This window comes from Mesoplodon bidens, assembly GCF_964165515.1.
Source record: "Mesoplodon bidens genome assembly, chromosome: 1".
Classification (NCBI taxonomy): Eukaryota; Metazoa; Chordata; class Mammalia; order Artiodactyla; family Ziphiidae; genus Mesoplodon; species Mesoplodon bidens.
The window spans coordinates 79,020,938-79,048,011 of NC_138176.1; the positions used below are offsets into that span (position 1 = coordinate 79,020,938).

The 27,074-nt window shown below is 38.3% G+C and overlaps 1 protein-coding gene across 9 annotated transcripts in view; it reads left to right on the top strand.

Annotated features, from left to right (window-relative positions):
• The window catches only part of ALPK1 (alpha kinase 1), a 134,428-nt gene that overhangs the window by 27,339 nt on the left and 80,015 nt on the right, over nt 1-27,074 (top strand). For 2 of the 9 annotated variants that reach the window (XM_081244192.1, XM_081244196.1), the window contains exon 1: nt 15,118-15,239. The exons of the other annotated variants lie outside the window; for them this stretch is intronic. The gene's annotated coding sequence lies outside the window, so the exon portion shown is untranslated. Of the gene's footprint in view, nt 1-15,117; nt 15,240-27,074 lie in introns of those variants that run through there. 9 annotated transcript variants of the gene reach the window in all.

Sequence of the window (27,074 nt, forward strand, 5' to 3'; positions counted from 1 at the left end):
TCTAGTATGTGTCATGAGCCATGTGAGATCTTAGTTCCCCACCCAGGGATGGAACCTGTGCCCCCTGCAGTGAAAGCATGGAGCCTTAACCACTGGACTGCCAGGGAATTCCCTCACTTTCTTTTTTAATCTTTGCATTAAACCTATGGGGAAGCAGTGTTAGCCCCATTTAGAGATGAGGAAAATAATGTTCATTTCATAAAAGCTGACCAAAAAAATAAAATAATTTGGGAATTGCCTGACGGTCCAGTGGTTAGGACTCCATGCTTTCACTGCTGAGGGTGTGGGTTTGATCCCTGGTCAGGGGATAAGATCCCCCACAAGCTGCACGGTGGGGCCAAAAAAAAATAAAATAATTTAACAGCAAGGTCCTACTATATAGCACAGGGAACTAACTGTATTCAATATCCTGTGATAAACCATAACAAAAAGAATATTAAAAAAAGAATGTCTGTATGTGTATAACTGAGTCACTTTGCTGTACAGCAGAGATTGGTACAACATTGTAAATCAACTGTACTACTTCAATAAAAAAAATTAAACATTAAAAAAAAAAAAGAAAAGCTGAGCTACCTGTTGAAGGTGACACAGAGAATGAGTGGCAGAACTAGAATACAAGCTCAGGGCTGTCTGTGTCCACAGCTCATGCCCTTTTCACTCTCCCAGGTTGCCTTTCAGCGATTATGACCTAGCACAGGAGACAGGAGTATATACAGCTAACTGCAACATGAACAAAAAACTGGGATAGCAATTAATTCCGCTAGATAAGAGTCAAGAAAGGCTTTAGAGGGATGGCATTATAATCTAAGACTCGAAAACGGAGGATTTCATTAAAGATGGGGAGAGCAGCATTCATTCATTCATTCATTCATTCATTCACTTATCTGTTCATAAACCTGCACTGAGCTTCTCCTGTGTGTTAGTTACACAGCTAGCTCCAGTTGTGTGCTGGAGATTCAAAAGAGAACCAGTGAGACACTGGCCAGTCTCAGGAGCCACAGTCTTTTGGGAGACAGTTAAGTAACTGATGTATGACAGAGCCTCGGACCAAGCTCTGCCACAGAGTCAAAAACAAAGTGCTGGGGGCTGTTCTTCCAGGATACTAAGGGCAGGTGCTCAATGGCAGAAGCTATGCTGCACTGTATGTATTGCTGAGCATGGCAGATTGGACTCTCCATGCCAAGATCAGAGGCTTGGACTTCATCCTATAGGCAACAACAAGCCAACAGACATTTTTAAGTAGAGAAGTGACACAGTTCTGTTGTTAAGAAGCTGTCTGGCAGTCCGTGAAGAGTAGAATGTGGAAATGGGGGAAGAGACAGGTAGCAGGAAAACCAGTATAGAGGCTAACGGTCTGAACTGGAGAGGACCCAGTACAGGGAGCAACCGGAGAGACAGAGAGCGTGGAGACCACATTTATGAGAAGTTGGCAGACCTCATCGACTGTAGGATGTGTAGTGAGAATAAGGTAGGAGTCAAGAGAATAGTGTGAACAGAGGATTCAGGTGATATGTATGTTCAGAACCACTGCATTATTTGAAAGTGAAGGACCTATGGAGTATTTCATAAATAGATAATACTCTTTTGAATTATCAGTATTTCTTTCATATATTTAGTCATTCTAAAATATTGTTTAATAGATTTTTTTCTCTCAAGCAGTTTAAACATGCCCTGCAGTGCTATTTACACTGTTAATTTGGTTAGAAAACTCTTTCTCCATAGTACAAGTGTAATTTTTATTGTTGTTATATTAAAACATCATAGAGATAAAACAATGAATTAATTTTTTTTCTATAATGAAATTCAAAAAGATTAATGGATTTTTACTGAAATGGAGTTAAAAGAAGATCATTGGTTAGGTAAATATGTCACTATTTTAATGTTTCAAAAAAGTTTTCCATTTTCTCACATCATTACTTAGTCTTGTAATTTATTAGTATCTTTTTTGTTCTGTGGAGTGCCATTATTTGTTTTTATTAAGTAAAAATATGCATCTAGTTAAAAGTTCTCTCATGTGCCTGTGCTGTTATGTGCCACCAGAAGAGGGCGGCAGTGAGGCGTTAGAAAGAATAAATTTACAGGCTCTTCAATTGCTGAAAGACAGTTAAGATCATGATGTGAATGACGAAAACATTTGTTCGGGCAGACATCCTAATTAACTAACTCATTTTCTGAGCTAGAGACTATGACATAACATTGTCACAGAATTTTCAGAAAATCTGATGATGATCTTATAATGCAATACGGTAATAAATTTGTGGAAATTTCTGTTAAGATTGGTGAGGATCGACACTAAGATACTCTGAAAATTTTACATCAGTTTGCAAGGAGGAGATTGGAGGGTGAATTAAAAGTAAGCATGTTGTTTCTTGTCATTTCAACAGTGTAGGCAGAGAATGTAATAGTTTATAGAGACAATAAAAGGCATTATCTTCTTTGAACATTATAGATATTCCTGAAATAAAAAGAAACATTTCGAACTTATCAAACATGCAGTAAGCGATGCATACGACAAATTGACTAAGAGAGGTTGCCCAGACTTATCCGGTATCTTCTTTTATAAATATTTAACAACCACAAATTTTTTTTATTGAAGTATAGTTGACTTACAATGTGTAAATGTTGTGTTCCGATGTACAGCAAAGTGATTCAGTTATACATATATATACCTTCTTCTTTTAATATATTCTTTTCCATTATGGTTTATCACAGGATATTGAATATAGTTCCCTGTGCTATACAGTAGGGCCTTGTTTTCTTTTTTTCTTTGATTGTTCATCTTTTATTATTATATAGCTTAGTAGTGGAAGAAATGATTGTGGTCAGTACATGTATGAAAATTATGAAGGTCATGGTTTAGATAGTAGGACCTTCTTTTCTATCTATTCTATACATAATAGGTTGCATCTGCTAACCCACAAACTCCCACTCCATCCCTCCCCCTTGGCAACCACATGTCAACAACAAATATTTCTGAATACCTCTTATGTGCTAGGAATTATTCCAGGTGTTGAATATTCCAGGATATCGAACAGAACAAAACAGGCACGTTCCCTGCCCAGTTGGAATGTATATTATAGTGGGGAGGATAGACTTTACACAAAGCCTCACAATTAATTCATTAGTTACAGTTGAGAGAAAAAATGGAAAACAGTCTACCACAGGGCCCTAAATAAATTAGTTTAGGCTCAACCCCCAAACTGGAAATTCAGTGAAGTTTTAAAAAGGATTCAAGAACAACCTGTCTGAAGTTCTTAATACCCATTTATATTATTTATGTCTTTCACAATACATTAAATGGATCAGGTAAAATTTACAGATTTGTGAAAATAACATTGTAAAAGAGTATTTGGGTAGTTGATATGCAGCAATAAAACACTTTGCCAATTTGAAGTGTTGTAAAATGCCCTGTGCTTCCTTAGACTTCTGTTTTGTTTCTTTGACCTCCATTGTATGCACTTCCCTGGGTTGGCTCAGCTCTCTAAGCTAGAGCTGAGACGGTTCCCCAGCTGACTCTGATGAGATCCATTAAGGTGAACCATAGCTGGGTTCTCAAAGATGCTTATCGATTCTTTTATTCATCCTTAATTGATTATCTTTCCAATTCTCCACAGCACCTGTTTCAATCCAGGATCTCTCTTTTCAAGCTGAACTCACTCCTGCCAGATTTCCATCTATTTGACTTAGGTTACCGGGTTATCCATGGTGAACTCTCAGATTTTCTCTAAATCATTAGCCATTCATTTCTCCTTCCATTCTGCCTCAGAAAAACAATGTTCTGCCTTGTATCCAAACCTACTCCTTCTATCTTCTTTTTTTTTTTTTTTTTTTTTTGCGGTACGCGGGCCTCTCACTGTTGTGGCTTCTCCCGCTGCGGAGCACAGGCTCCGGATGCGCAGGCTCAGCGGCCATGGCTCACGGGCCCAGCTGCTCCGCGGCACGTGGGATCCTCCCACACCGGGGCACGAACCCATGTCCCCTGCATCGGCAGGCAGACCCCCAACCACTGCGCCACCAGGGAAGCCCTCCTTCTATCTTCTTAAACCAACATCTTTTTACCTATTTTGTGATTTTTCTCATTATTCATAGTCCCTTTCTTTCATCTCTTTAAAAAATTTTGCCTTCTGACATCTTCTCCTTAGCCTATGCACATGTTCAAATCTAATAATTCTTATGAAATATTCATTTCCCTTGAGACTATATTCTTTTTCCTTCCCTTAACAGCAGTGCTTCTCAGAATAGTTCTGTTAAACTTCCTTGTTTAACACTCATCCATCAACTCTTCTGGTCTGTCCTCTTCTGAAATGTCTATTTACAAGATCAATGAGAACATTCCAGGCACCCAATCTAGTTGCCTCTTCCTAGTTGTTATCCTGGGGCTGCCTGTAGAATTTGTTGCACAGTATCATGTCTCTACACTCTCCTGGTTCTCACATTTCCAGCTGCTTCTCTGCAGGCCACTGTTTCACTATTTGACTCCTGGATAGAGGCATTCTCTAGAAGTCCATGTCTTCTTCATATCCAACCTTTGCCTCCTTTAATCTCATGTAATGGCTTCAATTATTGCCCCTGTGTGAATGATTCCCAGATTCATCTCCTGTTCTAATCTCTCTCCTCAGTTTAACTAACATTTCCCACCTCTTGTAGAGAGCGCCATTTCTCTACAAGGTTTCAGGGGCACTTCAAGCAGAAATGGCCTGAACTCATCATCTCTCAGGGTGTCCAGGCACCCTGGACTACCTGCTGGTTCCTGTTATGATCTGCAAGATCCTTCTGCATCTTTGCTCTTGCTGTGTCCCCATCTCATGCCATCTGTCTGCAATGCATCTCTTCACACCATTTCCCTTGTTTCCTATACCCTGCCTCTCGCCCATTTTTCCCACTTGTTGGTGTCTCCGTCCTTCAGAGTTTGGCTCATGTTTGGACTTCTGAATAAACAATAACTGAACTAAATCTCCTCTCCCCCATCCTTTACCCATTCTTTGCTTAGAATTCAACTATATCTGATCACACTCAGTCTTGTATTTGAGATACACATTTGTGTTTGCTGCCTCTATTAAACCCTGAGTCCTAAAAGTACTGGGACTATGTCTCATTCATCCTTATATCCCCTGCAGACCCTGGCACATAACAGAAACCATGGAAATTTTGCTTAGTTTGCATTGTTGGAAGAAAAGTACCACAGATCTTAATTTTTAAGAATTGTTACTTTTGAAAAGCATGGAATTTGTAATATGCAGGCTACAAATTTGGAAGAATGTAGAAAGTATAAAAACAAATTTGTAATGAATAAAGTTGACATTTTTACCTTTGTCCTATTTTAGACAGACTTTTAGGGAATTGTACTCTGCAAGAGGCGTGTTTAAGGGTGATGAAGTTCTTGGAAATTAAGATTGTTTCAGGGTCTGGGATTTTATTTTACTCTCCTTAGAGTTAATAAGTTAGCCTGTTACTGTTCATGGATGCTGGCAGAAGACATGAGACTCTTGGGTCAAAGGCAAAGGACTTTACTACTCAGAGCACAGCAAGCAGCATAAGCATCATGTTGCCATCAGTTCTTCATGTCCTCTTAGTCCAAAGGAGTGACACTGAGCCATCCAGGTGGATGTTAATGGGTTTCTGTTGCAGCCAAGGAACATTGAGCTTGGGGAATCCACTGCTTTAATAGCAAGGCTACTCTTGGCCCAGAGTAAGACATGACCTCATCCCTCAAGGTTGAGGCAAATACAAACCTGATAGATAGCCCAGGCAAGGAGAGATTGGTCTGGCATTCTTAACATCCAGCAAGCACTTGCAGACATGCCCACAGCCCAGGATGGATTGCCCCTCCCCAAATCGTGTGGTGAGAATAAGGATTGTGGTTATCCTGGCACATCAGAGGGGCTCAATAAATACTTGTTGAATCAAATTAACTAATTAATGAGAAGAAGGGGAACCAATAAGGAACTGAAAAAAGGCAAAGAGTCCCCTGTTTAGGATGACCATCCCCTGAGAAAACAGTTCTAGATTTCAGATCTGATTAGGAGAAAAAAAATCAGAGGGCTAATGAGAATAAGATATTGTAGGCTGCCTGGTTTCATAACAAATAAAATTTCTAAACACCTTACCTCATGGCAAGTGAGTCTATGGCTCATATACAAAATAACTGCTAAGTCCAAACAACCTAAGGCAATGTCTGTAACTCGCTAAGTTAGTATTACAATAACTATAGTTCTTTACATCTGCAGCCTTTTGCCATATACTGAATTTCATTGCAAGTTTTAAAGAACTTTAGACACTATACTCATTTGGGAACTTTTACCATACATGATTTTTACTTTCTCAAAATGGTAAATTGAACTACAAATCCAAGTAGAGTCTGCTAGTAAATCTGATCAGAATTAAACACTTCTTTAGAAATTTGCAGTTGAACAAATGACATATCTTACCTTCTCAAGATTCTCTTGAAGGAAAGGAGTTAACCTGAAATATCTTGTCAGTGTATAGAAGTGAGGTACCTGAGACATTCAAGTTGGCAGTCCAGACTTCGGAGGAGAGTTTATTTTTACATTGATAATTATAATTCCTATTTCCAGAGACCACATTAGCCCTAATGCCTGAAAAACTTAGGCAACCATCACAAAAATTTTGTTATTGCATATTTCACCTTTTAGCCACTCCACTCCCCATTTTTTGGGATGCTTTCCAGTCTTCATAAGCTATTGCTGCAGTGTCCCTGTTCTCCATCTGCTGCTCTTAAAATTGGAGATTGACTGCCTCCAGGGTTTACAAATGTTTCTTCTTACCTTAGATAATTTGAACTTCTAAGCAGCCACAAGTTTTTTTCAGACTTTAAAGGAAGGCCTTGTTTTTAAGATCTGTAATTCCCCTGCTCTCTCCTCTCCGCTCGCAAGGAAAGTCACCCAGGTTCCACTTATGCAGGGTTAGAGGGCTTTTGAGTAACCCGTTCTTCATTCAGAGCCTTCCACTCAGACTCAAACTTGTGTCCCCACATAGGCCATATGTCTGGGAACCCTTCCATACCTCATGGTGAGTTTTCAGCCCTTTTGAGGCGCTTTCCTTTTCTCTTCTCAAGTTATGGAAACTTTCATCATTCTTTTATCTTTGAAAATCTTTGCAGTAGAGATGAGATGATCATCATTTCCTTCACGGGTCATATCCTCCTTACCGATATCCCGTTTCCACACAGTTTGCTCTCTTCTTCCTTGACTGCTGAGACTGTCCCATGCGACTCCCCCTCCCTCCCTACCAGAGTCATTGTTGCTGTACCTGATTGGACCAGGGGTGGATAGCTGATACCAGAGGTAACAAGCTGTGTGTTATGCCAAGATTTTGTCTTTGAACTGAGGATGCTGAGACTGAGTCAGTTTCTGTTGAGGGCTTGAATCAGGAGGGCATGTAAAACCAGGGTAAGTGGATCAGATAAGGATGGTCTACAGAGAGGAATAAAGCTGACCTTGTCTGTTCAGTTCACTCTGCGCTCTTACCACCTAGCATGGTGCCTGACATAGTAGGCTTTCATTAAGTCTTGGTGGAATGAATGAAGCAGACTGTGGAGTGAGAGAGACAGAGAGAGATTATTTTTGCCTCCAACAAATTTCTGTGTCCTGATTGTAATCCCTCATGAAGACTATCTTCATTTTCTGTCCTTACATCCATGAGATATCCCTGTGTCCACCCAATAATTTCCCCTTTATGTTAAAGCTAGTTTGGGTATGTTCTGTTCCTTGCAGCTAAATTAACCGAAGAATCTCCTAATTCAGTCTTTAAAGTCTTCTTGTCCCCAGGGAACTATGGTTTCTCACACAAACTAGTTATTTTGGTGGCCTATCCAAGAATTCCTGGATTCCAGAAGTGGGCATGCCTCCACTTTGCCCAAGTGAACCTCACCTTTGGGGACAGAAAAGAATAGAAACTCAAATCCAACTGAAAATAAAGAAAATACTTCCCCAAATAAATCTTCCTGATATTCTAAAAAGGCAAACTCTGAAGAAAACTATGACAGAAACTGCAAATTGAGGATCCCTTAGGAGAGAGGGTTGGACCTTAGGCATTGTTGATTGAACACGACTTTAAATTTAAAGTCAGTGGAGAGGGTCAGATATGATCAGGACACACTTGCCAACCTAAGCTCCAGGAAGAGGGAGAAGAAGAGTGGGTCACAGCTTTACCCCGGACTTCTGGAATGCTTCTGGAATACTACTGGACTAACTTGGTGATGAAAGAGACTGCTTCGCAGTTTCTGGTTGTACTCTTGGCTGTTGTACAGCACATTGAGGAAAAAGGTTGTTCTTTCCTGCTCCCTGCCTGGGAGGACACATATTATATTTATATGTTTACCTCAAAGGCAGGAGAGTCGTTGAAAAATACATAGGCAGTCGTCGTAGGCTTGAAACAGAAAAATGAAATGCTTGGGGGCAGTATGGTGGGTTTTTCAAGAGCATAGAGTTGAAGTGAGATAGATCTCCAACTCACTAACTAGCTCTATGTCCTTGGCTAAGCTGCGTAACCTCTTAGAACCTCAGATTTCTCATCTACAAAATGAGAATAAAAGTACTTCATAAATGTGCTGTAAGTATTAAATTAGATAATGTTTATAAGTTCTTAGGCCAATGGTACCAAGCTAAGGGCTCAGTAAATGGTAGGGATGATTAGGATTATTAGTGCTTTGTAATACAAGCATTAATGAAAGTGTGTTATTTTTATGTTACCCACAAGGAAGGTTGCGTTTTTTTTTTTTTTTTGCGGTAGGCGGGCCTCTCACTGTTGTGGCCTCTCCCCTTGCAGAGCACAGGCTCCGGACGCGCAGGCTCAGCAGCCATGGCTCACGGGCCTAGCCGCTCTGCGGCATGTGGGATCTTCCCAGACCGGGGCACGAACCCGTGTCCCCTGCATCGGCAGGCGGACTCTCAACCACTGCGCCACCAGGGAAGCCCCAAGGTTGCGTTTTTTTAAGTTAAGAAACATGACACTAAAACATATATTTCATAGCTCCTCTTCACTGTTACCTTTTTAACGTAAATCCCTGCGTGTAGACAAATGTAAAAGAAGAGTCCAGGAAATATCTAACAAGACAGTAGTTATGCAGTAAATAGCCATCAGTTGTGGTATCAATCAACAGCAGTATAAACTCCCCCAAAAGGAGGCACATGTGAATCCTCCCATGCAATCTTCTCAAAAGCAATTGTAAATTGTATGACCTGCAGATGGCGAACTTGGATCGGGTGACTATTAAGCAATGACTACCTAGAAAAGAAAGCAGTGGTTTTTGTTTTGTTGAATGGAGGGCCAAGTAAAGTGGATACATTAATAAAGGCTGTACAAGCCAAAAGCATCCTTTGCCGGCACACTGGGTTCCTTCTTCCAAGAGGACCATTAATCTGTCTGTCAAAGTGAGTCCACCCTCAATCATATGTGCTGTGAGAGACAAGTCTGCATTTGCTTCTAGTAGAAATGTTTTATTGAGTATTTATGCTGGTTGCTAGTCACTGATACAAAGAAAAGGAGTATCAAGTAGGGAAGATCAATAGATTTCTTGTAAGTCTCTTGAGGGGTACAGAAATGTTACCTTCTCAGAATATCCATATGTAACACTATTTAATTATCTGAACCCATTGTACATGTCCAAAGAGTCCACATGTTTGGATGTGTATAAGTAATTATATCCTCCCTTGCTTGATTATGCCACTGTTGAGTATTTGTTCTGTACCCTCCCCAAGGCAATCCTTTAGGGACCAATTATCATCCTTTAGTGACATCATTTCACTGGCTGGAGGAAATTTCTAGAGTACCACACTGGGCATTCAGGACTCCTAAGGGAGCTCTGTAGTACTTTGTATAATCTATGTGCCCTACCTTCTGGAGAAACATATTTTTTTTTCCTCAAAATTCTACTTTGGAGTACAGGTTTTACTATCCCAGATCACAACTACATGAGTTTGTGGGAAAATTAGTGTGACTTTCCAAAACCGCGTGTTCCTGCAGTGGCCTGAGATGTTGGTTCTTTCAGTTGTGAAAAAGCTCAGCAACTCACCCAACATGATGGATTGATGACTTTTTGCTGCATTATAAAGCAGGGTCACTGTCCCCAAAGAGCCTCTCAGCTTGTGGGTCAGGTGAAGGGACATCTCTAGGCCTCTATAGTGCCTCTGCCTTGTCACTTATCATGAGGCTGTAATTATTGTCTACATATCAGCCTCCCCACAACTACGTACTTCTAGAGCCCAGAAACAGTACCATATTCATCTCTTTATCCTTAAACATTTTGTGTCTGGCACATAGTAGGTACTTAGAAGAATGTTGAATGAATTAAAGAATAAATATATGTGCTTGGGTAGAACAAGCAGCCAGGAAGGAGGAAAGGTCAATTTAGGGGGAAAAAAAGAGGAAGATAGTCCACCTACCCATGAGGGATTGTACCTATATTAGACAAGTATTATTCCTAAAGAATAGAAAAAGAGGAAAGAGCAGTGGATTGTGTGCAGCCTAATCCTTTTATTTTTACTAACCAAACTCTCAAGAGACTGACTTATACACCAACATCCTGCTTGACTATTGCCAGTGGAGAACACATCTCTCCAGAGGTTGCATTGTGTCCCAATTCCATGTATTTCACATCTTCATTCATTTCACAATGCAGACTACTAACCACTATACGGTCATGGCATCTTCATTCATTTCAAAAGGAAGAAAGTCCCTAGCTCTCAGGATGAGGCAATTCTGGTTTTCAGGTAACTTCTAGAAGCTTCTAAAACGTTGTAGTTAATCTAAGCCATGGTAAATAGAGAAGTTATCAGAAAATTCAGAAATTATAAGATCTTATCTAAGAGTGGATTTGGGTCTAAAGGCACTCACTGGTGAAAGACAGAACCTAGAGGATGGGACTGTCAGAAACAGACTCTGAAAGACAGTCCAAATAAGAGGAGCCACACATCACATAAGTGTTACCCATGGAATTGACAATGGGCATCTGACATGAAATAATAGGGATAGTCGAGGATATGAGGACCGTGCACAGTGATGAGGAGTAGCACTGTTGCATCTGCACATGGTAAGCACTCAACAAATCCTGGTTGAATGCACAGGTCGTTCTGTGGCTCAGCTGCTGCTAAGGGAAGTCATGAACTGCTTTGCTAAAAGGCAGGGTTTATTTATAAATAGGAACCAAAGTGACATGCACCGTTAAAAGTGGGTATAAACCAGTGCAGGAAAAGTTAAAGTGAAAAGCACTGATCAGAAACCATTTAGAAAAAAGGAAGGAAGCAGTGTCTGGAAACCTGAAGTGAATGAATCATTACAATGGAGTTTATAGGAATCTCTGAGCTTCCAGACAACCAGTTTAAAAGAGAAACATGCTAGATTGTACTGTTCTCATGAGTCAGTGAAGTGTGTAAATTCATCTGGAAATGCAGACTCATTCTTAGAACTTAATTCTAGAAAGAATTTATTGTGTAGACAGTTAAATAAGAGAAAGAAGAGGACATTTGATCAGTTTTGTGAAAGCTACATATATATTATTCATGGACTAAACTATGAAGATCATCACCACCGACACAGCCTAGGTAAAATGATAGGTGAAAAGAGATGGGGAAAAAACAAATAGGTTACTGTATGAACATATACACTACCATGAAAGCAAGAAAATATAAATATTGACCACAGCCCCTCTTTTTGCAACTATTATGAGGCTAGATTTATAGCTTCCTTAATGCACTCTCAGTAAGGGGAGGAAGCGTAGTATGAGAAGTTCTACTCCCACTTCTTCCCTATGATCCCTGGATCCATGTGATCTGTCCTTGGGTGAAACACACCATATATTGGTTATTGATTCGGAGCATACACCATTTTCTCTACGCCAGTACCCCAACTTCATAAGATGTCCTCCAGCTGGCTCTGTGAGTCTTTGTAACAGTCTATTGCACTTCTCTACAAGGCCAGCTCCTCCTGGGTTATGGTAAAACCAATGAATCCTGTGGGAATCCCATAGCACTCTTGGCCAGAAATAATAGCATATGGATTACTGTGGGCTGAATAAGCTTTCAGTAAGTTCACAGAAAGTTTTGCTCATAGAAGCATAACAGGGAAGTAAAATCTATATGCATAACATATTCTAGTGAGAAAAATTGCTACCAAGTCCACAGTGAAAGAGCTTCAGTATCATCAGTCAGCAGGAGGCTAGCCACGCCACCCTGTTCCCCACACTTGGAGCCGTATGGAGGGCTCAGCATGGGTTTCTGCTGCTGGCATTTTAAGCGTTCAATTGAGGTGGTAGCTGGATCTGCCTTGGTAACAAGTTCTCGTGGTTGAGCCCATGGATAACCTCCATCTCTGTCACCACAGCCACTTTGCTTTTGAACCTACTGAGGAATAGTCGTGTTTCTGGGGAAAAAGGATAGCTGACATTTGCAGTACTGAGCTTCCTGCCCATCTGATTATTGAGTCTCCTCTGTAGTGAGAGTCCTTTGCTGAGCACTCACATGAGGCACAATATTCTCACAGCATGAACCTATTTTGAGAGGTGTATACATGTACCTCTACCCTAAACCTCCTTGTCATCCAGTCTTGTTCCTTCCAACTTGCTCATCATTGAAACAAACCTTTAGGCTCTATGTATAAATCTTCATTATGATGATCTTTCTTTCTAGGTAAAATATACAATTAGATGTACTTCTCAAAGTTCTGCTTATTGTGAAGATTTATCTTCCTACTTGTCCTTCATGGCCAACAGTGTGGAAAACTCTAATGCTGCATCAATTTATTTATGGCCATTGCCAGTATATTATGCATAACCATTAGTAAATCAGTCTTGAACTGTTCCGTCCCTGTCCATAAGGTAGTCCCCTATATGTGTGGGTCCAGGAAGAGGTGGCATTACAGCAAGATTAGGGGCCACGAGAGTTGGAGCCATTTGCTCATGAAAGTTTCTTGTGCTTCTAGAACGTGGTTGAGGGTGACCTTGTATGTGCCATTTCATCTTGATGATGGAGAGCTGCTCTGCCCATCCAAATTTAACAATAGTTCCGTCAGACAGCATCTAATTTGGGAGAGACAGCACAAGTCTCATTATCAGTTCATTTCCCATGACCAGATATTCAGTCTTTGCCAGAACCCAACAGAAAAAAAACAGGAGAAGTTTCTTGAGGACATTAGTTATTTGTCAAAGAGGTATGGCTTTGCTGTCAATTCTAGGGGCTGTACTATTATTGTGTTATTTGGGAATTCCATGGGCTCAATGATCTGCTACAGAATGTTGTACACATTAGATTTCCTGGGTCACAAGAGCTAAGTGGCAAGAGTGGCTTTTTCTTTAAACTGAACTGGCTGAAGAATATTCATTTGCTTTGAGCCTTCCTTAAATATAGAAGCCTCATGGCTTATTCAATAAGTAGGAAGGAGCAACACCAATGTAATATTATTTTGCCTCTCTTATACTAGAATTCCACCAAATGTGTGTGCCTCTTTCTTTGTGGAACTGGATACAAGGTGCAGCAAATTGTCTTTTAGTTTGGAGGGGATACCTCAGTGTACCCCAAATCTCTAGACTCCCAGAAACATCAGTGAATTAATAGATCTCTGAACTCTCATGGAATTTATCTCTTATCCTCAGTTACATGTATGTCTTACCAAGGCGTCTTACGTATTTTCTACTTTCTAACCAAATTGTGATAACCAATCCCACCTAATGAACAGCACAGTGAATCTAGAATCTCTGGTAAATGTACCCATGTTAATCATTTGTACCCAAGGGAGCTATGATCCCTTTTCCTTCCTTAGTCTAGCATTTTAGAATTTATTTTCACACACATTCCCCTAGTTTCTGTTGATATCAATATAAGTCAGAAAAAAATCATGCAATTTTTTTTTTGGTGTGTAAGCCCACTCCTCCAGGTGTAACTTGGTCAGACTCTTTTTCTGCTATTTAGATACCTCAGTTTTAAAACGTAAGACATTACAGCTTCATGATTTTTTTCCTTTCCCTTTCTTCCTCTCTCTTGCTCTCTCTTTCTTTTTCTGGAAACCAGAATAAATTGGCTTTATTTTTATTTATTTTATTGTTTAACTTAACGTACAGTAAAATTGACCTTTAGTTTGGTCTTTATTTTATAATTTTAACACATATATAGATTTGTGTAACCAACATACAGTGGGGATAGATAGGGAAGTACCCTGCATAATGGAAAGTAGGTTCACTAATAGAGTGGGTAAAATGAGATTCAGATAGATGTCTTTAAGCATTCGATCAGGGGAGGACAGCAGACAGAAATTACAGTTTGAGGTATGAATTCTGATGTGTAAAACAAAAAGCTTTAACAGCAAGCAAGTTACTTAATTTCCTCGAGCCTCATTTGCCTCTTTTGTAAATAGGGATAACCAAAAATTAATGAATGAAACTTATTAGCTAAACACAATTTTTAACATCTTTATTAAGATATAATTTACATACCATAAAAGTTACTCATTTAACAGTACAATTAAATTCTTCTTAGCAAATTTACCGACTTATGCAAATATCACCAAAATCCAGTTTTAGAACATTTTAATCACCCAAATAAGATCCCTCATGCTCATTTACATTTAATCCTTGTTCCTATCCCCAGCCCTTGTTCTACTCCATTAATACTCTTTCTATATCTCTTGACTTGCCTTTTCTTAAAATTTCTTATAAATGGAATCACAAAATATGTGGTCTTTTGTGTCTGGCTTCTTTTACTTAGCATGTTTCTGAGGTTCGTTTATGTTGTAGCAAGTTCCTTTTTACTGCTGAATACTATTCTGTTGTATGGGTATGCTACACTTTGTTGTTTCATCAGCTGATGGACATTGGGGTTGTTTATTAAAAGTATAGATGATTTAGGAGAGGATGACATCTTTAAAATATTAAGGCTTTGAATCCATAAATATTATTTGGTTGGTTGTTCTTTTGTTCACCTCAGTAAAGCTTTCTTTCCTCTTATGGCTCAGATTCACCTCTTATTAAATTTACTTTCGGCAGTTTATATTTTGGAGATATGAGTGGGCAACAACTGTGTCTACTATAGTTATCTTTAGTTATCTTTTTTTTCATTGTCTTGGTCGGATATTAATAGTAGTGTTATGTCAGCCTCATAAAATGAACTGGAAATGTCTTTTACACTTTTCTGTCTTCTGTAATAATCTAAATATCCTGGAAATCACATAAATCTGAAAGATTTGGTGGAAATTGACTCTGATACCATCTGAACCTGACACCTTTCTTGAAAGTAAGAGACTTTTTTCACTTATTATTCATCTTAATTATATTCTAGATTTTTTTTCAGTTTTGATAGTAAATCAAAATTATCCTAGAAAATATACACTTTATGCAAATGTTCACATTTTTAGGTGGATTTTTACGTATAGTCTCTTATACTTCTAACGTTTGTACCACGTTTCTCAATCTGAAAATATTCTCTATTCTTTTCTTCCATTAGATTTTCCTGAAAACCAACTTATTGGCCTTTTCAAATAAATACCATTTTGATTTATTTACTACTTTATAAATAATTATTTTAAAACATTTTATGTTTATTCATCCCTCCTGTTTCCCTAAGACTGTTTGTTGCTCCCTTTCTTTAAGATGGAAGCACAGTTTGTACTTCACTTTTATTATAAAAGATTATCAAGCTATGTATTTTCTTTTGAGTATAGTTTTGGTTGCATCCCTGAAGTTTAAAAATGTATCGGAAAATAAGAGTGAGATGACTTGTGAGTGCTGTTGAAATTTCCAAGTGAGCCAATTATAAATTTAAATGTTTTGTTAATAATTTAGAGCTTTTATGAATTTTGGTCAAATATTTTTTCCTTTTGCTGATTTATGAAGTTTCTTTGGGGCCTACTATATTATCCATTTTTATAAATGTTTAGCAGTAACACACATTTAAATATATATATTTGAATAACAGCTGAAGGGTTTGCATTCTTTAAATCATTTTGATTAACAAATGATTTTATGTCATTTTTTATTAAGTACATTCATACTTAGTGCTTTTTCCTAAGACAACAGTTTTTGAGTAAAATATCATGAACAATTTTAAATATACCCAGTTCTCTACTTCTTTTCCTCCTTTGTTTAAATTAGAAGTGTGGGGAAAAGTGACGCTAAACAGACACTCAGGAAGAAGTGTAAGAGAGAATAGGAAAATCACCCAGAAAGAGGTGCCTTAACAGCTTTAAAGTGGTACAGACACAGAAGGAGGCACGCTACCTAGGAAAGGTATTTGCTAATGTCTGGATGACTGTAATAAAATCTTTCAGAGTATGTTTTACCTTGGAAATTACTGGAATATAAGAATAAGCAGAGAATTATACTAATTATAAATGAGGCTTTAGTCTGAATTTAGGTATTGCCAGGATTAAAGCAAGGGGTACAGCAAGAAAACGTACAGCAAAGTTTTCTTTGGTGTCTGGAAGTGCCAGAGTTGCCTACAGCAACAGAAATAATTGGTTGCCTGCCTCACGGCTCAGTCACCTCAGAAGAGCAGGCAAATAATTCCTGCCACATAGTAGGTGTACAGCAAATCCAGGCCTATTTTACTCCAAGCGCTGAGTTCTTTCCATTGTTCCAAAAAGACTTTCTGGCATATGCTTGTGAAGAAAATGGCGAAAGGAAATAAGGAACACTATTGTGAATTGTATTTTAACTTGCACACACGTTCAAAAATATTTGAAATTACCTATAAAGAGACACATTCGTATGTCTAGAACTACTAAGCCAATGGTAAAGAATGTGGACCAAGTAACAAAGGGTCTGGGTTAGATGGTTTGTACAAGATTATCTAAGTGAAGGACAGCATGGAACTGATCACAAAATCTGAGTTTCCTGGGAGTGAAGGCGAAAAGGGACAATATGATGAGGTTTAGATTCTCATAGTCTCATAGAAAGAAATATTTCCATTTGGTATGAAAATCAAAGTGTCTCCTGTTTTAATCATAGGAGGATTTACCATGTGGCACTTTAAGTAAAATAACATTAAACAGTATAATGGACATCTTCAATAACAATTTTTACCGAATAATTATTTTCAAAATTACAATTTATAAACCATTTTTACAATTTAATTATAATCAAATAAGAAGAAACAAGATCAATTTTATTTATAGTACAATCTAAGCGTTAGTAAGGGAATATCATCAGAAGGATGTACTCACTTTTCTTTGTTTTTAACTAAAAAATTACATTTTCTGCAATGTTGTACAACTTTTAGTTTGTCATATTTTGTTGAAATTGGATACTGGATTATCTGTCTGCTGCATAGATAATGCTAGCTAAGTCATCTTTGTCTTCGGAGAAGTGAGCTACTACAAATTACTACATCTAAATGTTTAATGTTATCCTATAAAAATAGGGTAAAGAAAAGAAGACCTGTGGCATCACTGAGTCTCTTTCCTCTGATTATCCAGGATCAGATTCCCTAGATGAAGGATGTGGTTAGCACTTGATGCTAATCAAAGGACCCCAAATACTTGGATATAGTTCATTTTAATCTTAGTTGAAAACACTGTGCATAGACACTTAGGAAAAAGTGAAATCAGCATAACATCTCTTCAAGTACAATCCAGCTTTCAGAGTGGTAACGTGGATTTCGGCCTCCTCGTAATTCTCCTTGATGAAAACAGAAGGATTTCACAGCACAGAAAGCAGTGGTTTATGAGTCTGGGTACAGGGGACGCACAAGAGAACTCTGTTCATCGTCTTCAAAGTGATGCAACGATGGCACGGCTGCTGCTGTGGCTACATGTAATATAGCCTGTAGCTCTTTAAAGAGGATTAGCTTTAGTGCGCTGGGAGCATTCAATGCTGGATTTCACGTAGAGTAGAATATGCTAATGAAATGTAAATATCTATGGCAAACATGGCATAATATCGAAAACCCTCAAAACTGAGCTTTGTCTCTTGCACAGTGGGAAACCAAACTTTATCATATCAGAAGAAAAACTGAAAGAGAAACAACCTTTAACTCTTCTGCCTATGCATCTGCTGCTATGAAAAGTGAATTTAAATATATACTCATATTTGAACTAAATTAAATTGCCATGTCAGTAGAGAAACCAAAGTTCAGTCATTCAAAAACATCCTACTAGATCTGTGTCCAGAGATGAATGTGAAATAATTCATCTTTGTAGAAAAGGATATACATATAATATGAATTTTAAAAAGCATTTTAACACTATTTTTTAAACACTACTTTAGGATTACAGAGGGCTTGCAGAGTGGGTCTTTTCCCCATTTCACCTTAAAATTTCTCGCTTGCAGTTTTTACTTTTTGCCTGCACAATGTCTTTCTGCTCAATATTGGACAAATGTATCTTTATCATAATTTTCCATATAGTGTTTTTACTACTTTCATAGGAAGCCAATGTGAGATTTGATCGGTTTCTTAAAGCTGCACGTATACTTAGTTAATATGAAAATTGTTTTCACATATTTAGAATTTCAGACCATATCTGGAATTGGGAAGGTGAATTCATTATAAGGTGTGTGCTTTGCAAACCATGTAACTGTGTGTAGCCTCTTGGAATCTATAGACCTGATTCCCAAAGATTGAAAGCCCCCTAAAGATTTCATCTCAATTGCTGGGAAATAAAGATCCTGCAAACACATGGAACCAGGTGCCTGTGGCTCGATTTCCAATGCGTGATCTTTCATTAGTTACTAGCATTTCCCTACACTCAACCGAGTAGCTTAGGTTCTCTTGGTTTTTGTTGGTCGGTGGTGTGTGTGTGTGTGTGTGTGTGTGTGTGTTTTATATCTCCGTTTTGAAGGGTTTGTCTCTGTAGGCTTCGAGGGATGGTAATACATATTCATGAAAGAGCACTCTTTCCAGTCCTTGCCACCACTGACAAAGCCTTAGCTATTTCACACAGCAAGCTGGCTGGGATTGTGTGTGGGGCTGCATGGCCAGATTAGTGCAAACAGCAAGCCCACTCCTCTGCTTGTTAGGCCTTGCCTTCCTGACAGTTTCCCCAATTGTCGTTTGTGACAAGGCTGTCATTAGGTGATGGCTTCTTTTGGCCATTTTCAGATAAAGATAATTCATTAACTTCCATTTTATTTGACAACAAGCCGTTTGGGAGAGAAAGGAAGTGCTTCAGTAGTTTATGGATTAGGGTTTTGTCACTTCAAAGGCATCTTTGATCTAAAAATATGTGCTGTACCAAATTCATTATGTCTTTCCTTAAAGAGCTTTTAAATTTATTGATCTTCTCCTCAATTATTCTCCTTTTACGTCCAGTAATGATGTGTGAGATGGTAGTGTTGGGAAAAGCCCAAGGAGGAGGGTGGGGAAAATGCAGCCAACTGGTCACTTCTGAGGCCATTACGAGAATGAAACAACAGGTGCTTTTGTTTAGTGTCAATTCTCTTCTGAATCTCTATGCAGACAAAGGCCCCTCTGCTGTCTGAAGATCAACATGAAGATATCATACCAATAGGATAAGAGAAAATTATGTTTGGCATTACAGCCTAATGAAGATTTTGAAAACTTCACAATTTGTATAAAAATTGTGCCCACAATTGTCTTCATCCTCACTATTGAGTCCATGGGTTTTGAAAGCCAGCAAATAAGTAATGGAGAAAGAGCAAGCACTTCTTTGTGGACCAATAATTTGGCTTCCCCTAGAAGCAATCCTACATTTTGCTGAGGCTCAGCTTGCTCCAGTTTTTATAACTGGATCATTAGTCATACAGAGCAGAAAATAAGAGACTAAGAGTACATAAGTGAAAATTTACTTTAAAAACACAGGAAGAGGAGCATGTACAGCTAGTGGCTCTCTTGTTTAGAAGGTCTAATTACCCTTTTTGCCCTCCTTTTGTTTTTGTTGTTGTTCTAAACAATTGCTGTGTGGAATTAGTGTTTTAAACAATGCCATGGACAAAGAGATAAATAGTTTATATCCAAACTATCACAGTTAACTATTGTCTTCTAAAACTTCACATATAATAACCTCAATTTACGACAGCACAAGCTACTCACTTCCATTTCTACAACTAGGAAAAGGGGGTTAGAACAAATGGCTTAAATTTGGGGGGGTCTAAATATTTTATTAGCCTCTTGACAGACTATTTTATATTTTAGAGATATTCAGATGCTATTGATAAGTTTATTTTAGCAAATCATAATTTCAAAATCTTACACATTAAAGGAAATATGTGAAGTATGACCTTAAGTTCCTAAAAGCAATACAAATTGTTTCTTTTGAAAATCAGTTTTGTGAATTTCTAAAAACTAGTAGAACATAATGCCTTTCATTTTGAAAAATTAATTTAGAGGTTTGGGCCTCTAAACCAAGCCTAAGGAGGAGGGTGGGGAAAATGGGCCCTCAATGCTCCTCTTCATAAAGTCAGGATAGAAATAGCCCTCAAATAATGTCAGAAACATTTTCCATGTATTAGGTTATTTTATCCTTATTAAGAGGTAGATACGATTATTAGCTTGATTTTACAGATAAGGAAAGTGAGGCACGAAGAAGTTCAGTAACTTGCCCACTGTGTCATATCCAGGAAGTGGTGGAGCCAGATTTGGGTACCTTGGGTCCAAAGCCTCTGTTCTTAATGCTTGGGCCTGGGAGACATGGGACCTAAAATATCTAAATAGTCATCTCCTAATTCCTTCTGGTGCTGAACAAATAAATGTTAGTTCTCATCTCCCCTGCCATGTCTTTAGCTCCCCAATCCTGGTCGTTTGCTCTGTGCAATCCAAAGAAATGAGATGAGAGAGTGCAAGGGGAATCTTATTCTCTGCTTATGTTCATCCAGTTTTCCTTCTGCCTGCACGTTAAACACAGGGGGATTGGCATGCCAGAATCTGATAAATTCAGACAGTAGGGTTCATGGTTCATTTTGCTGTCTTTTCAAGGAATCCTCCATCACTTCATTGAAGTTCTGTGATGTAATCTCTCTTGACTGTTTTAACCAGAAACCCTTGATTTTGACTTCCTTGTGAAATCAGTAAAAGCTACTTTGGAGGAGGAAAGAAATAGATTTTGAGGAAGGTTTTGGGGAGAGATCTCTGTTTTGTCTTAGAGTTCACCTGCTTTGTGACACGTGAACGCACCACATAAACTGGCAGACAGCAGCGCCATCAGCCTGCCTCAGAAGAGACAAAAGTAAACACCCATCTCAAAGAGATTGCGCTGAAATATGATATCAGCTGCAAGAGAAGGCCCTCTCCTCCGGTCAAATGAGAAAAATCATATTATCCTCACTGTGGTATACAAATAGCTTGTAAGCCACATTCTCCGTTTGAAAGATAACAATAAAGTGCTAACCTCGCTGCTTCGGGCCAGCCTGATCCCATCTCCAAACACAAACACTCTGCCTCAGTTTTGGCTGCGGGCTGTGCAGTGGCCTCCCAACCCCACCCTTTCTTTCCCCCTGTTAATTGGCTGAGACCACCAGAATTTGGAGGACACAGATGTCACTGATAGTTTTCCTAGGGAGCACATTCATGCCCATCTGTTGCAGCCTAGAAGGCTGTTCATATATCCACAAGGCCTTCATTTAATTCTTGTCAGAAAGTAATGTAAATCCAGTTTACCTCAGAGGTCGCAGCAGAGATTTATGCCAATGAGCCCCCTGCAATTTACACACACTGTAGTTGTATAGGATGAAAAGAAAGCCTTTCATGTTGGTGCATATTAACAAGAAAGCCTGCCTTCCGAGAGGGGCTTTTTGATTGAGGTTTTTCCTGATTTTAATACAGCCGATGCCAGTTGGTATACTCAGCTTTAGAAAAAGAAAAAAAATCTAATCTTTAAACTGAAGTTTCTTCTTTTATAAGAGGTAAAAGAGAAAGAGAGAAATCCTAGCAAGTGACACTGCCATGTCTTTAATTATCTTTATGAGACAAAACTCCCCCGAACCTGGAGAAGATAGAGTGTGACAGGAGAGCGTGTTCTGGCCTGAGTTATTGCTGCTTGAAGTTTAGAGAGAATTCAGTTGTAAGCAATTGTCTTTCCAATGTGAAAATAGTAGGAGTGACCAGCTGAATTAGTCTCTGACTTTTCAGCTGTCTCTCTCTAGTGTATTTAGAGGAAATTGTGGAATTTGATTAACTTTCTTTGGACCCGGCTGGGTAGAAGTTGATTCATTGGTAAAATGGAAGCATACATATGTGATACACACATATGTATTTATAGAATTATTTTATTGGAAGTCTAATAAGAGTACCTAGAAGGGCTTCTGTTAATCCTATCTTTCTGTATAGTAATGCATTCTGAAATGTTCAGGACTGTCAGTAAGCTGGAAGGCAAATGATTTTAAAAACACCCATGGGGTCAAAATCTTCTGGAAAGTTTGAATATGCCCCTTATTCAGTATGTGACCTTAAGGCAAATTACTTAACATCCATGACCCTCAACTTTCTTATCTCTAAAGTGGGAATAATAAAGCCTACATCATAAGGGATTATGTCTGAGGTACACATTACCTTAAGTATAGAAAGTATTCAACCAATGAAAAATGCCCTCTCCACGCTGCCTTTTGGTGACAGCAAACTATGGATTAAAAATATTAGTTAACTTAGTTCAAATACCCTAAACATTCAAATCATCAGACTACTTTTTCATATTTAAAAAATGTTTAAAGACAGATGAAGTTGGAGATTTTCCTTCCATAGTTTGGAATTTTCATTTTGTTTAACTTTTTAGTTCTGTGAAAAGTAGAAAAATAGGAGGATGTCACATAGTCTTGGTAAAAGCAGCCATGGCCTCTCTACTCATTCACAGTCATAGCCTCTGATTTCCCAAGACAGTGTTAATAGCGGGTGTGCTTCTTGTGTTTTTATAGAGAGAACTCATTTACCCGTGCTAATGGCTTTGAAGTATTTGGTATGATTATTTTTGCACCACATTTAACTTTTTGTTTGTATTTTGCTTAAGATAATATTAAAATTCGGGTGTAATTTCGAAACACAAACTAACAGGGAAATGCAACAGAGTACGCTAGAAATGTTATATGATGGGCGTGTAGGTAGAATGGGGCCATGATAAAAAACACAGCGTGTTGTTGGTAACTCATTAGGCAGACACTCCAAATGTACATCATCACAGTCTGGGCTTAATTATAGAATTGGATGAAGCCATAGCCTCACTTTATAGAGCCTTACTTCACATTAGGGAACTAAAGCCCAATTTTGTTGACTATCGAAAGCAGGGACTAGGCAGAATTAAAATAATTTCAGAAGTGTCTTTTGCTGCTTCTCAGAGTTAATCAAAGCCATTCCTTTTTGCTTACAGTCCTCAAAATAGAGTCTTTTAAATTTTTTTATTATGAAAGGTTTCAAATATGTGCAGAAGTGGTGGGGGCAATACAAGAAATCTGATGTAATTTGATTCAGCCTCAACATTTAACGACCTATAGCCAATCTTGCCTTATTTACATTCTCACTTTCTCCCTGCTTCCATGCCCTACATCTCAGACTTCATCTGTAAATATTTCAGAGTGTTTCCTTAAAAGATATGAACTCCTATTTAACGTAACCACAGTACTATTATCTCACCTTGAAAATTAACACTGATTCCTTAATATTATTTATTGTGACTTAATATTATCAGTCAGAAAATGTCATTTCCCCCCTCCCGCCCCGCTTTTTAAAGGAACTTGATTACTTGGCTCTCATGTTCCAAATTAGTTGTTTTGCTTCCATGACACAATCGTTTCATGAATACTCTTTCATAATGACTTTCATTGTGGATGTATGTAGTTGGTATGTTTTGTGATATGTTGTAGTATCTTCCTAGAATGAAAATTTATCACCTAATTGAAAAATAAAAATTGTATCATTATTCTAGTCCTACCCCACCTTCATTGATTCGTTTGGATAACTGTTCTCCAAACTTATTAGCTTCAAATGAAATTACATGGGAAAGGCCACTGTAGAACATGGATAAAAATGAAACTGCTCTGGGGCTAAGCTGCTGACCACTCATTCAGCTCATTCTTTCCCTGTGTGGGTTCTTGCAGGTTTTGGTATGTGAGTGCTTTTTTAATAAATGTGTACCATTTTCCCATTTTGATTTCAGGGCAGACGAATTGCTGTGCAAAGCAATGTAAAGAATAAGAGAGGATTGCATGCATAGCCAATATGACAAAAAAAGACAGTACAGTGCTTAATTTTTAAGTTTACTACCACTGAAAAGAATATTTCACTTAAAGTAATTAAAAAGTTTATTGTAATCAGAAAAATCCACTGTGCTCATAATGACCCCACTTCTCAGTTGGCTATATTGGGGCCTCCTGGGAGGAGATGTTATTTGTTCCCTGTCAAGATTAATCTGTAAATGCAGTCACCAGTTAGACCTCATCAGTTCTTTCCTTCCTCTTCATTGGTCCCCCTGGAAATATATTACTGCTTGAATAAGGTCAAATTAGTATACTTTTTCCCAAGAAAATACATAGCAGTTGTTATTTCAGTGCTTTAAAATTTGAGAATCAAGCCTGTTTTTTTAAACAGACTGTGTTATACACTTCTGTCACAGAATCAAAAAACTACCAAAATAATACATACTTTTCTTCAGTGTGTGTATTGGTTTCTTCCCCCACAAAAGCCAGGACACAGTGGTCTCATGTAAAACCACAGTGGATTGGATATTTAATAGCTTGTGTCTAACTCCTGCAGATAATCCCAATGAATTGCCACTGAACTTGGACAGATCACTAAACTTCTGACTTTACTTTCAAATTGACACCATATTACTTGCTACCTTCCTCACTGTAATGTTATAAAAGTAAAACTATCAATCCAGTTCTTCTATTTCCTTTTGTCAAGGTGTAATATGAAATGCCTTTTCTTCTATAATAGTTGGAAGTATAGAATAAGTTCTCCAACTTGTCTAAATTTTGGAATTTTTTGTAAGTTGAATTATATACTCATTTTACTTCCCCAATAAGTTTGTCTTTGAGGGTTGGAAATGTTTATTCTGTTTCTTGGTAACCTTTAAAAGTTTGAAGTACAGTATATAATGGATACTCAATAAAGGCTTAACTACCATTAAACAGTTTGCAAATACAGTCAGTATGTATTATTTTATATTTTAAACCTCTAAGTTAGCTATTAAAGCCAAGCATTAAGGAAACACTAGGAAACAAAACTTTTTTGCCAGTAATAGATTGTGTAAAAAGCTAGTGTGTTTCACTTGCCTTTTTTGATTTTCTCATTTTTTAAAAATTTTCTGTATCACTGTTAATTCTGTACTGGCAAATATTCCTTCATTAGCTAAAAGTAAAGAATAGAATTAACACCAAGTCTCAGATCTCTATCCTCTTTATTAAAGAAAAGAGAAAATGAGAGTTCTTCCACTTGAGGAACTACCAAAGAAAGTGAGTGGAGTGGCTCAAAAACAATCAAGTTATCCCCCAAATCAGGTGATTTAACACACTGAGAGCATTTGCTCCGTGACTGAGCGGCATTTTACTGAGTAGCAGAACTTTTATAGAAAGCATAGAATCCTGAAATTCTAAAACTGTACTCATTTTCCAAGTCAGCCTGATGAAGTGAGGGCCTTGGGGTTCTCCGCAGGTACAGAGAGAACAGAGTAGGTCTGATTTTCTACTTGAGCCTTTTTGGCTAAGATGAGCCACGTTGAGGACTCTGTGTGTTTGCATATGCGGTGGGATGCCTACCTCAAGAGATAAATACCCCCCAAATTAAATGTGCTATCTTTCCTTTTTAGACACTTCTTTTTCCTTTACCATCATACAGAATTAGTAAAATTCTGCTGTAAACTCTTTGTCCTACAGAGCCCCTTGCCTCCAGGCTCTACTTGGTTGTCACCATGTTGAAGTAGTTTGGTGTGTAGATGTTTGCCCCACTGAACGATATTTTTGCCTCTGGGCCCTCATACTGTGTGGATATCTGAGTGGTTCTCCATCACAGTCACTTGTCACTGGAGGAAACACAAGTACGTACTTGTTCCCAGGCCAGAAGGAGGCTCCCTGCCAAGACCCATCGGTTGCTGGTGACATGCACACGCTGTGTGAATCACACGGCCCCATGGTGGACTTTTATTATGTCTGCCCAGGAGTGTGGTCTGCCAATCCCCGGTCCAGAGGCCCACCCCCAGGCGCCTTTGACATTTCAAGTATAAAATAAATAAAGAGCTTTGCATGTGTCTCAGAGCAAAGAAGAAGATGAGGGGCTGGGGGTGTTTCTGTCTGATCTGTAATCCAGTGGATGCTTGTTCCCTTAGCCACTTCAGGACTCACTTTTCTGACACTTCAGACAGCTGATTAAACCAAGTTGGCTGGGTTTAAGAGGTTTTTTTTAAAGCAAATAAAACTCACATCTTTCCTCCTGAAGATGTCTGACTGGTCATAATATTTCAATTCTCTAACAGCATGTCTATTCATTAATTGAATGTGGACCTGGAGAATTATTTAGGTGATAATCCCATTTATTACATGGCTTTATACTGGGAAAAATATCAAGAACCTGAAGACTTTGCATAGCCAAGCAATTTTCTTTCTCCAACCCATAAATGCTAATGAAGCCAACAAGGAAACCAAATCCGAAAAAAAAAAAAAAAGGTAAACTAAGGAGAAACTGGGTGACCCTTTAAAAATAAAACTTTATTTCTTGAAAACTTTATTTATAACAGTAACTGATACCTACAAAGCACTTATTACATGCTAGATAATGTTCTTCATATTTTACAAATATTTACTCAATTGATCCTTTTAACACTCTGGGAGATTGGTCCTATTACTACCCCTTTTTTAGAGATGAGGAAACTGAGACATGATTTGCCTAAGTCTGCTCAGCTAGCAAGTAGCAGAACTGAAATTGCAACCCAAGAACTCTGACTGCAAAGAACAAGTGCTTCACTTGGCTGCCTATTGAAGACCTACACAGTGAAACTGCAGTTCTTCATTTCAATACCTTCATTTTTCTGCTGCAACAGTTTCAGAGCCCCCTCATCCCTTTTCTCCAATACAGACTGCTCCTTTGTGGGCTATCTCTAACTTCAAAATCTACATGGTTATTTGCAAAATAACTCTCTTGGCGGTGGGAATTATAGATAACAGATTTGAACATATTTTGTTGCAGAATTAACCTTAA